Source organism: Crocodylus porosus, unplaced genomic scaffold (assembly GCF_001723895.1).
Source record: "Crocodylus porosus isolate Cpor-Errol unplaced genomic scaffold, CroPor_comp1, whole genome shotgun sequence".
Lineage (NCBI taxonomy): Eukaryota > Metazoa > Chordata > Crocodylia > Crocodylidae > Crocodylus > Crocodylus porosus.
The window spans coordinates 23,595,253-23,595,729 of NW_017728916.1; positions in this window are offsets into that span (position 1 = coordinate 23,595,253).

Sequence of the window (477 nt, forward strand, 5' to 3'; positions counted from 1 at the left end):
GGCGGCGGGGGGGAGCTGGGAGCGCAGGGACGGGACCCGGGGAGGGGCGAGCGTCCTCGGCCTCCCGGCTGCTGGGGCGGGGGTTGCCCCTGCTCGTCCTCGTGGCAAGAATAAAGCTCCGCCGCGCGGAGTGGGCACCGTGCGGGGCACGCGAGGAGGCCAGCAGGGCGGGGAGGGGGGCTCGCTCGGCCTTTCCCTCCGGGCCTGCTGGCCCCTTACAGAGCAGAGCCTGGGTCCTCGCTGCGACCCGCCTGGCACCAGGGAACAGCTGATCCCAGGCCCTTTCCCTGCCGCCGCTAATTCGCGCCCCCTCCACTAACCTGCGGATTTAGGGATGTGCCAGGACCAGGTCACTGTTGCCGGGAATGGAAGCGGCGGGCCGGGGAGTCACTGCCAACTTTTCGTGGCATGGCGGGCCCTACCGATTTCGTTTTGATGGTGCTGCAGCCATTGCACAGTGTCGGGGGGGGGGTGGTG